Raw genomic sequence first — 11,697 nt, 5'->3', positions numbered from 1 at the left:
ATTACATCAACTTAGAAGCTTCATCTGTGTTCTAATATGGTGCTTTTAGTGTCTCCGCATACCGCAGCACGCGACATAGCTTTGCAGACGATAAGTACAACCGTTTCAGATAGAAGAGCGGCCAATGTGACAATCTGGCTTTAAGTCGCTTCGATAACACATGACGAAAACGGACGCATTTTTCAGGTTTTTACTACATATGAACACTTTTCACATTCTCCCAAGCAACTCGGCTGCTAGTCCTCCTTTCATGCAGAATCTTAAGTTCCTAGCTCATGTCCAAGGCACCAAAGCCAGCTAAAAAGTCAATATTCGATACCTAAAACTTGAATTGTACTACTCCTTACTGGCTATTACATCAACTTAGAAGCTTCATCTGTGTTCTACTATGGTGCTTTTAGTGTCTCCGCATACCGCAGCACGCGACATAGCTTTGCAGACGATAAGTACAACCGTTTCACAGAGAAGAGGGGCCAATGTGACGATCTGGCTTTAAGTCGATTCGATAACAAGTGACGAAAACGGACGGATTTCTCAGGTTTATACTACATATGAACACTTTTTACATTCTCCCGTGCAACTCGGCTGCTAGTCCTCCTTTCATGCAGAATCGTAAGGTCCTAGCTCATGTCCAAGGCACCAAAGCCAGCAAAAAAGTCAATAATCGATACCTAAATCTTCAATTGTACTACTTCTTACTGGCTATTACATCAACTTTGAAGCTTCATCTGTATTCTACTATGGTGCTTTTAGTGTCTCCGCATACCGCAGCACGCGACATAGCTTTGCAGACGATAAGTACAACCGTTTCAGATAGAAGAGCGGCCAATGTGACAATCTGGCTTTAAGTCGATTCGATAACACATGACGAAAACGGACGCATTTTTCAGGTTTTTACTACATATGAACACTTTTCACATTCTCCCAAGCAACTCGGCTGCTAGTCCTCCTTCCGTGCGGAATCATAAGGTCCTAGCTCATGTCCAAGGCACAAAAGCCAGCTAAAAGTTCAATAATCGATACCTAAAACTTGAATTGTACTACTTCTTACTTGCTATTACATACTCTTAGAAGCTTAATCTGTGTTCTGCTATGGTGCTTTTAGTGTCTCCGCATACCGCAGCACGCGACATAGCTTTGCAGACCATAAGTACAACCGTTTCAGAGAGAAGAGGGTCCCATGTGACGATCTGGCTTTAAGTCGATTCGATAACAAATGACGAAAACGGACGGATTTCTCAGGTTTTTACTACATATGAACACTTTTTACATCCTCCCGTGCAACGCGGCTGCTAGTCCTCCTTTCATGCAGAATCTTTAGGTCCTAGCTCATGTCCAAGGCACCAGAGCCAGCTAAGAAGACAATAATCGATACCTAAAACTTGAATTGTACTACGTCTCACTGGCTATCACATCAACTTAGAAGCTTCATCTGTGTTCTACTATGGTGCTTTTAGTGTCTCCGCATACTGCAGCACGCGACATAGCTTTGCAGACGATAAGTACAACTGTTTCAGAGAGAAGAGGGGCCCATGTGACGATCTGGCTTTAAGTCGATTCGATAACAAATGACGAAAACGGACGGATTTCTCAGGTTTTTACTACATATGAACACTTTTTACATTCTCCCGTGCAACTCGGCTGCTAGTCCTCCTTTCATGCAGAATCTTAAGGTCCTAGGTCATGTCCAAGGCACCAAAGCCAGCAAAAAAGTCAATAATCGATACCTAATTCTTGAATTGTACTACTTCTTACTGGCTATTACATCAACTTTGAAGCTTCATCTGTGTTCTACTATGGTGCTTTTAGTGTCTCCGCATACCGCAGCACGCGACATAGCTTTGCAGACGATAAGTACAACCGTTTCAGAGAGAAGAGAGGCCAATGTGACGATCTGGCTTTAAGTCGGTTCGATAACAAATGACGAAAATGGACGGATTTCTCAGGTTTTTACTACATATGAACACTTGTCACATAGTCCCGTGCAACGCGGCTGCTAGTCCTCCTTTCATGCAGAATCTTAAGGTCCTAGCTCATGTCCAAGGCGCCAAAGCCAGCTAAAAAGTCAATATTCGATACCTAAAACTTGAATTGTACTACTCCTTACTGGCTATTACATCAACTTAGTAGCTTCATCTGTGTTCTACTATGGTGCTTTTAGTGTCTCCGCATACCGCAGCACGCGACATAGCTTTGCAGACGATAAGTACAACCGTTTCAGAGAGAAGAGCGGCCAATGTGACGCACTGCTTTAAGTCGATTCGATAATAAATTACGAAAACGGACGGATTTCTTAGGTTTTTACTACATATGAACACTTTTCGCATCCTCCCGTGCAACTCGGCTGCTAGTCCTCCTTTCATGCAGAATCTTAAGTTCCTAGCTCATGTCCAAGGCACCAAAGCCAGCTAAAAAGTCAATATTCGATACCTAATTCTTGAATTGTACTACTTCTTACTGGCTATTACATCAACTTTGAAGCTTCATCTGTGTTCTACTATGGTGCTTTTAGTGTCTCCGCATACCGCAGCACGCGACATAGCTTTGCAGACGATAAGTACAACCGTTTCAGAGAGAAGAGCGGCCAATGTGACGATCTGGCTTTAAGTCGATTCGATAACAAATGACGAAAACGGACGGATTTCTCAGGGTTTTACTACATATGAACACTTTTCACATTCTCCCATGCAACTCGGCAGCCAGTCCTCCGTTCATGCAGAATCATAAGGTCCAAGCTCATGTCCAAGGCACAAAAGCCAGCTAAAAAGTCAATAATCGATACCTAAATATTGAATTGTACTACTTCTTACTGGCTATTACATCAACTTAGAAGCTTAATCTGTGTTCTACTATGGTGCTTTTAGTGTCTCCGCATACCGCAGCACGCGACATAGCTTTGCAGACGATAAGTACAACCGTTTCAGAGAGAAGAGCGGCCAATGTGACGCACTGCTTTAAGTCGATTCCATAATAAATTACGAAAACGGACGGATTTCTCAGGTTTTTACTACATATGAACACTTTTTCGCATCCTCCCGTGCAACTCGGCTGCTAGTCCTCCTTTCATGCAGAATCTTAAGGTCCTAGCTCATGTCCAAGGCACCAAAGCCAGCTAAAAAGTCAATATTCGATACCTAAAACTTGAATTGTACTACTCCTTACTGGCTATTACATCAACTTAGAAGCTTCATCTGTGTTCTACTATGGTGCTTTTAGTGTCTCCGCATACCGCAGCACGCGACATAGCTTTGCAGACGATAAGTACAACCGTTTCAGAGAGAAGAGGGGCCAATGTGACGAACTGGCTTTAAGTCGATTCGATAACAAATGACGAAAATGGACGGATTTGTCAGGGTTTTACTACATATGAACACTTTTCACATACTCCCGTGCAACGCGGCTGCTAGTCCTCCTTTCATGCAGAATCTTAAGGTCCTAGCTCATGTCCAAGGCACCAAAGCCAGCTAAAAAGTCAATAATCGATACCTAAATTGACTACATCTTACTAGCTATTACCTCAACTTAGAAGCTTCATCTGTGTTCCACTATGGAGATTTTAGTGTCTCCGCATACCGCAGCGCGCGACATAGCTTTGCAGACGATAAGTACAACCGTTTCAGAGAGAAGAGAGGCCAATGTGACGATTTGGCTTTAAGTCGATTCGATAACAAATGACGAAAATGGACGGATTTCTCAGGTTTTTACTACATATGAACACTTGTCACATAGTCCCGTGCAACGCGGCTGCTAGTCCTCCTTTCATGCAGAATCTTAAGGTCTTAACTCATGTCCAAGGCACCAAAGCCAGCAAAAAAGACAATAATCGATACCTAAATCTTGAATTGTACTACTTCTTACTGGCTATTACATCAACTTTGAAGCTTCATCTGTGTTCTACTGTGGTGCTTCTAGTGTCTCCGCATACCGCAGCATGCGACATAGCTTTGCAGACGATAAGTACAACCGTTTCAGAGAGAAGAGCGGCCAATGTGACGATCTGGCTTTAAGTCGATTCGATAACAAATGACGAAAAAGGACGGATTTCTTAGGTTTTTACTACATATGAACACTTTTCGCATCCTCCCGTGCAACTCGGCTGCTAGTCCTCCTTTCATGCAGAATCTTAAGGTCCTAGCTCATGTCCAAGGCGCCAAAGCCAGCTAAAAAGTCAATATTCGATACCTAAAACATGAATTGTACTACTCCTTACTGGCTATTACATCAACTTAGAAGCTTCATCTGTGTTCTAATATGGTGCTTTTAGTGTCTCCGCATACCGCAGCACGCGACATAGCTTTGCAGACGATAAGTACAACCGTTTCAGAGAGAAGAGGGGCCAATGTGACGAACTGGCCTCAAGTCGATTAGATAACAAATGACGAAAATGGACGGATTTCTCAGGTTTTTACTACATATGAACTCTTTTCACATACTCCCGTGCAACGCGGCTGATAGTCCTCCTTTCATGCAGAATCTTAAGTTCCTAGCTCATGTCCAAGGCACCAAAGCCAGGAAAAAAGGCAATAATCGATACCTAAATCTTCAATTGTACTACTTCTTACTGGCTATTACATCAACTTTGAAGCTTCATCTGTATTCTACTATGGTGCTTTTAGTGTCTCCGCATACCGCAGCACGCGACATAGCTTTGCAGACGATAAGTACAACCGTTTCAGATAGAAGAGCGGCCAATGTGACAATCTGGCTTTAAGTCGATTCGATAACACATGACGAAAACGGACGCATTTTTCAGGTTTTTACTACATATGAACACTTTTCACATTCTCCCAAGCAACTCGGCTGCTAGTCCTCCTTCCGTGCGGAATCATAAGGTCCTAGCTCATGTCCAAGGCACAAAAGCCAGCTAAAAGGTCAATAATCGATACCTAAAACTTGAATTGTACTACTTCTTACTTGCTATTACATCAACTTAGAAGCTTAAACTGTGTTCTGCTATGGTGCTTTTAGTGTCTCCGCATACCGCAGCACGCGACATAGCTTTGCAGACCATAAGTACAACCGTTTCAGAGAGAAGAGGGGCCCATGTGACGATCTGGCTTTAAGTCGATTCGATAACAAATGACGAAAACGGACGGATTTCTCAGGTTTTTACTACATATGAACACTTTTTACATCCTCCCGTGCAACGCGGCTGCTAGTCCTCCTTTCATGCAGAATCTTAAGGACATAGCTCATGTCCAAGGCACCAAAGCCAGCTAAAAAGTCAATAATCGATACCTAAATTGACTACATCTTACTAGCTATTACATCAACTTAGAAGCTTCATCTGTGTTCCACTATGGAGATTTTAGTGTCTCCGCATACCGCAGCACGCGACATAGCTTTGCAGACGATAAGTACAACCGTTTCAGAGAGAAGAGAGGCCAATGTGACGATTTGGCTTTAAGTCGATTCGATAACAAATGACGAAAATGGACGGATTTCTCAGGTTTTTACTACATATGAACACTTGTCACATAGTCCCGTGCAACGCGGCTGCTAGTCCTCCTTTCATGCAGAATCTTAAGGTCTTAGCTCATGTCCAAGGCACCAAAGCCAGCAAAAAAGACAATAATCGATACCTAAATCTTGAATTGTACTACTTCTTACTGGCTATTACATCAACTTTGAAGCTTCATCTGTGTTCTACTGTGGTGCTTTTAGTGTCTCCGCATACCGCAGCATGCGACATAGCTTTGCAGGCGATAAGTACAACCGTTTCAGAGAGAAGAGCGGCCAATGTGACGATCTGGCTTTAAGTCGATTCGATAACAAATGACGAAAAAGGACGGATTTCTTAGGTTTTTACTACATATGAACACTTTTCACAATCTCCCATGCAACTCGGCAGCCAGTCCTCCGTTCATGCAGAATCATAAGGTCCAAGCTCATGTCCAAGGCACAAAAGCCAGCTAAAAAGTCAATAATCGATACCTAAATCTTGAATTGTACTACTTCTTACTGGCTATTACATCAACTTAGAAGCTTAATCTGTGTTATACTATGGTGCTTTTAGTGTCTCCGCATACCGCAGCACGCGACATAGCTTTGCAGACGATAAGTACAACCGTTTCAGAGAGAAGAGCGGCCAATGTGACGCACTGCTTTAAGTCGATTCCATAATAAATTACGAAAACGGACGGATTTCTCAGGTTTTTACTACATATGAACACTTTTCGCATCCTCCCGTGCAACTCGGCTGCTAGTCCTCCTTTCATGCAGAATCTTAAGGTCCTAGCTCATGTCCAAGGCACCAAAGCCAGCTAAAAAGTCAATATTCGATACCTAAAACTTGAATTGTACTACTCCTTACTGGCTATTACATCAACTTAGAAGCTTCATCTGTGTTCTACTATGGTGCTTTTAGTGTCTCCGCATACCGCAGCACGCGACATAGCTTTGCAGACGATAAGTACAACCGTTTCAGAGAGAAGAGGGGCCAATGTGACGAACTGGCTTTAAGTCGATTCGATAACAAATGACGAAAATGGACGGATTTCTCAGGTTTTTAATACATATGAACACTTTTCACATTCTCCCGTGCAACTCGGCTGCTAGTCCTCCTTTCATGCAGAATCGTAAGGTCCTAGCTCATGTCCAAGGCACCAAAGCCAGCAAAAAAGTCAATAATCGATACCTAAATCTTCAATTGTACTACTTCTTACTGGCTATTACATCAACTTTGAAGCTTCATCTGTATTCTACTATGGTGCTTTTAGTGTCTCCGCATACCGCAGCACGCGACATAGCTTTGCAGACGATAAGTACAACCGTTTCAGATAGAAGAGCGGCCAATGTGACAATCTGGCTTTAAGTCGCTTCGATAACACATGACGAAAACGGACGCATTTTTCAGGTTTTTACTACATATGAACACTTTTCACATTCTCCCAAGCAACTCGGCTGCTAGTCCTCCTTCCGTGCGGAATCATAAGGTCCTAGCTCATGTCCAAGGCACAAAAGCCAGGTAAAAGGTCAATAATCGATACCTAAAACTTGAATTGCACTACTTCTTACTTGCTATTACATACTCTTAGAAGCTTAATCTGTGTTCTGCTATGGTGCTTTTAGTGTCTCCGCATACCGCAGCACGCGACATAGCTTTGCAGACCATAAGTACAACCGTTTCAGAGAGAAGAGGGGCCCATGTGACGATCTGGCTTTAAGTCGATTCGATAACAAATGACGAAAACGGACGGATTTCTCAGGTTTTTACTACATATGAACACTTTTTACATCCTCCCGTGCAACGCTTCTGCTAGTCCTCCTTTCATGCAGAATCTTTAGGTCCTAGCTCATGTCCAAGGCACCAAAGCCAGCTAAAAAGACAATAATCGATACCTAAAACTTGAATTGTACTACGTCTCACTGGCTATCACATCAATTTAGAAGCTTCATCTGTGTTCTACTATGGTGCTTTTAGTGTCTCCGCATACTGCAGCACGCGACATAGCTTTGCAGACGATAAGTACAACCGTTTCAGAGAGAAGAGGAGCCAATGTGACGATCTGGCTTTAAGTCGATTCGATAACAAATGACGAAAACGGACGGATTTCTCAGGTTTTTACTACATATGAACACTTTTCACATTCTCCCATGTAACTCGGCTGCTAGTCGTCCTTTCATGCAGAATCATAAGGTCCTAGCTCATGTCCAAGGCACAAAAGCCAGCTAAAAAGTCAATAATCGATACCTAAAACTTGAATTGTACTACTTCTCACTGGCTATCACATCAACTTAGAAGCTTCATCTGTGTTCTACTATGGTGCTTTCAGTGTCTCCGCATACTGCAGCACGCGACATAGCTTTGCAGACGATAAGTACAACCGTTTCAGAGAGAAGAGCGGGCAATATGACGATCTGGCTTCAAGTTGATTCGATAACAACTGACGAAAACGGACGGATTTTTAATTTTTTTACTACAGATGAACACTATTCACATTCTCCCATGCATCTCGGCTGCTAGTCCTCCTTTCATGCAGAATCTTAAGGACATAGCTCGTGTCCAAGGCACTAAAGCCAGCTAAAAAGTCAATAATCGATACCTTAAACTTGAATTGTACGACTTCTTACTGGCTATTACATCAACTTTGAAGCTTCATCTGAGTTCTACTATGGTGCTTTTAGTATCTCCGCATACCGCAGCACGCGGCATAGCTTTGCAGACGATAAGTACAACGGTTTCAGAGAGAAAAACGGGCAATGTGACGATCTGGCTTCAAGTTGATTCGATAACAAATGACTAAAACGGACGGATTTCTCAGGTTTTTACTACATGTGAACACTTTCCACATTCTCCAATGCAACTCGGCTGCTAGTCCTCCTTTCATGCAGAATCTTAAGGACATAGCTCATGTCCAAGGCACCAAAGCCAGCTAAAAAGTCAATAATCGATACCTAAATTGACTACATCTTACTAGCTATTACATCAACTTAGAAGCTTCATCTGTGTTCCACTATGGTGATTTTAGTGTCTCCGCAAACCGCAGCACGCGACATAGCTTTGCAGACGATAAGTACAACCGTTTCAGAGAGAAGAGAGGCCAATGTGACGATCGGCTTTAAGTCGGTTCGATAACAAATGACGAAAATGGACGAATTTCTCAGGTTTTTACTACATATGAACACTTGTCACATAGTCCCGTGCAACGCGGCTGCTAGTCCTCCTTTCATGCAGAATCTTAAGGTCCTAGCTCATGTCCAAGGCGCCAAAGCCAGCTAAAAAGTCAATATTCGATACCTAAAACTTGAATTGTACTACTCCTTACTGGCTATTACATCAACTTAGTAGCTTCATCTGTGTTCTACTGTGGTGCTTTTAGTGTCTCCGCATACCGCAGCACGCGACATAGCTTTGCAGACGATAAGTTCAACCGTTTCAGAGAGAAGAGCGGCCAATGTGACGCACTGCTTTAAGTCGATTCGATAATAAATTACGAAAACGGACGGATTTCTTAGGTTTTTACTACATATGAACACTTTTCGCATCCTCCCGTGCAACTCGGCTGCTAGTCCTCCTTTCATGCAGAATCTTAAGGTCCTAGCTCATGTCCAAGGCGCCAAAGCCAGCTAAAAAGTCAATATTCGATACCTAAAACATGAATTGTACTACTCCTTACTGGCTATTACATCAACTTAGAAGCTTCATCTGTGTTCTAATATGGTGCTTTTAGTGTCTCCGCATACCGCAGCACGCGACATAGCTTTGCAGACGATAAGTACAACCGTTTCACAGAGAAGAGGGGCCAATGTGACGATCTGGCTTTAAGTCGATTCGATAACAAGTGACGAAAACGGACGGATTTCTCAGGTTTATACTACATATGAACACTTTTTACATTCTCCCGTGCAACTCGGCTGCTAGTCCTCCTTTCATGCAGAATCGTAAGGTCCTAGCTCATGTCCAAGGCACCAAAGCCAGCAAAAAAGTCAATAATCGATACCTAAATCTTCAATTGTACTACTTCTTACTGGCTATTACATCAACTTTGAAGCTTCAGCTGTATTCTACTATGGTGCTTTTAGTGTCTCCGCATACCGCAGCACGCGACATAGCTTTGCAGACGATAAGTACAACCGTTTCAGATAGAAGAGCGGCCAATGTGACAATCTGGCTTTAAGTCGATTCGATAACACATGACGAAAACGGACGCATTTTTCAGGTTTTTACTACATATGAACACTTTTCACATTCTCCCAAGCAACTCGGCTGCTAGTCCTCCTTCCGTGCGGAATCATAAGGTCCTAGCTCATGTCCAAGGCACAAAAGCCAGCAAAAAGTTCAATATTCGATACCTAAAACTTGAATTGTACTACTTCTTACTTGCTATTACATACTCTTAGAAGCTTAATCTGTGTTCTGCTATGGTGCTTTTAGTGTCTCCGCATACCGCAGCACGCGACATAGCTTTGCAGACCATAAGTACAACCGTTTCAGAGAGAAGAGGGGCCCATGTGACGATCTGGCTTTAAGTCGATTCGATAACAAATGACGAAAACGGACGGATTTCTCAGGTTTTTACTACATATGAACACTTTTTACATCCTCCCGTGCAACGCGGCTGCTAGTCCTCCTTTCATGCGGAATCTTTAGGTCCTAGCTCATGTCCAAGGCACCAAAGCCAGCTAAAAAGACAATAATCGATACCTAAAACTTGAATATTACTACGTCTCACTGGCTATCACATCAACTTAGAAGCTTCATCTGTGTTCTACTATGGTGCTTTTAGTGTCTCCGCATACTGCAGCACGCGACATAGCTTTGCAGACGATAAGTACAACCGTTTCAGAGAGAAGAGGGGCCCATGTGACGATCTGGCTTTAAGTCGATTCGATAACAAATGACGAAAACGGACGGATTTCTCAGGTTTTTACTACATATGAACACTTTTTACATTCTCCCGTGCAACTCGGCTGCTAGTCCTCCTTTCATGCAGAATCTTAAGGTCCTAGGTCATGTCCAAGGCACCAAAGCCAGCAAAAAAGTCAATATTCGATACCTAAAACTTGAATTGTACTACTCCTTACTGGCTATTACATCAACTTAGTAGCTTCATCTGTGTTCCACTATGGTGCTTTTAGTGTCTCCGCATACCGCAGCACGCGACATAGCTTTGCAGACGATAAGTACAACCGTTTCAGAGAGAAGAGCGGCCAATGTGACGCACTGCTTTAAGTCGATTCGATAATAAATTACGAAAACGGACGGATTTCTTAGGTTTTTACTACATATGAACACTTTTCGCATCCTCCCGTGCAACTCGGCTGCTAGTCCTCCTTTCATGCAGAATCTTAAGGTCCAAGCTCATGTCCAAGGCGCCAAAGCCAGCTAAAAAGTCAATATTCGATACCTAAAACATGAATTGTACTACTCCTTACTGGCTATTACATCAACTTAGAAGCTTCATCTGTGTTCTAATATGGTGCTTTTAGTGTCTCCGCATACCGCAGCACGCGACATAGCTTTGCAGACGATAAGTACAACCGTTTCAGAGAGAAGAGGGGCCAATGTGACGAACTGGCCTCAAGTCGATTAGATAACAAATGACGAAAATGGACGGATTTCTCAGGTTTTTACTACATATGAACACTTTTCACATACTCCCGTTCAACGCGGCTGATAGTCCTCCTTTCATGCAGAATCTTAAGTTCCTAGCTCATGTCCAAGGCACCAAAGCCAGCTAAAAAGTCAATATTCGATACCTAAAACTTGAATTGTACTACTCCTTACTGGCTATTACATCAACTTAGAAGCTTCATCTGTGTTCTACTATGGTGCTTTTAGTGTCTCCGCATACCGCAGCACGCGACATAGCTTTGCAGACGATAAGTACAACCGTTTCACAGAGAAGAGGGGCCAATGTGACGATCTGGCTTTAAGTCGATTCGATAACAAGTGACGAAAACGGACGGATTTCTCAGGTTTATACTACATATGAACACTTTTTACATTCTCCCGTGCAACTCGGCTGCTAGTCCTCCTTTCATGCAGAATCGTAAGGTCCTAGCTCATGTCCAAGGCACCAAAGCCAGCAAAAAAGTCAATAATCGATACCTAAATCTTCAATTGTACTACTTCTTACTGGCTATTACATCAACTTTGAAGCTTCATCTGTATTCTACTATGGTGCTTTTAGTGTCTCCGCATACCGCAGCACGCGACATAGCTTTGCAGACGATAAGTACAACCGTTTCAGA

Source organism: Schistocerca gregaria, unplaced genomic scaffold, assembly GCF_023897955.1.
Source record: "Schistocerca gregaria isolate iqSchGreg1 unplaced genomic scaffold, iqSchGreg1.2 ptg000204l, whole genome shotgun sequence".
NCBI lineage: Eukaryota > Metazoa > Arthropoda > Insecta > Orthoptera > Acrididae > Schistocerca > Schistocerca gregaria.
The sequence above is the reverse complement of the archived record's forward strand: the minus strand, read 5'-3'. Positions refer to the sequence as shown.